Genomic DNA, 441 nt, shown 5'->3' with positions numbered 1-441 from the left:
GGTTCTGCTGTTGGAAAAATTGGGACAACTCACCATGCGTTATTCCAGCCCTGTCTCTTTCCTTCACTGTTTCTCCAAACTCAGGGTCCTCATTGCAGCAAACTCATTGCGGGTCATCTGGGCACCGTCCTGAAATAAATGGTCTCTCTTTGCTCCTACAGGTCTCCTTGCCTCTTACCAGTGTCAATTCCACTGGCTACCAGCAGAATCTGACTAGAAACCCACTTACAGACAAGCAGTTCTTACACCCTCCTGAACGTCTACAGACACCAGAGAAAAATGATCATAAAGACTAAGAGTCATTGACTTTGTCATCCTTATGCATATGACTCATCACTATATGTATGCTTCCACAAAGGAAGAACACTGTTAGGCACCAAGGCCCAGGGTTCCAGCCCTGTGCCAGCCCAGCAGCCAGAAAAAAAAAAAAAAAAAAAAAAA

This window comes from Galeopterus variegatus, unplaced genomic scaffold (assembly GCF_000696425.1).
Source record: "Galeopterus variegatus unplaced genomic scaffold, G_variegatus-3.0.2 Scaffold5248, whole genome shotgun sequence".
Lineage (NCBI taxonomy): Eukaryota > Metazoa > Chordata > Mammalia > Dermoptera > Cynocephalidae > Galeopterus > Galeopterus variegatus.
The sequence above is the reverse complement of the archived record's forward strand: the minus strand, read 5'-3'. Positions refer to the sequence as shown.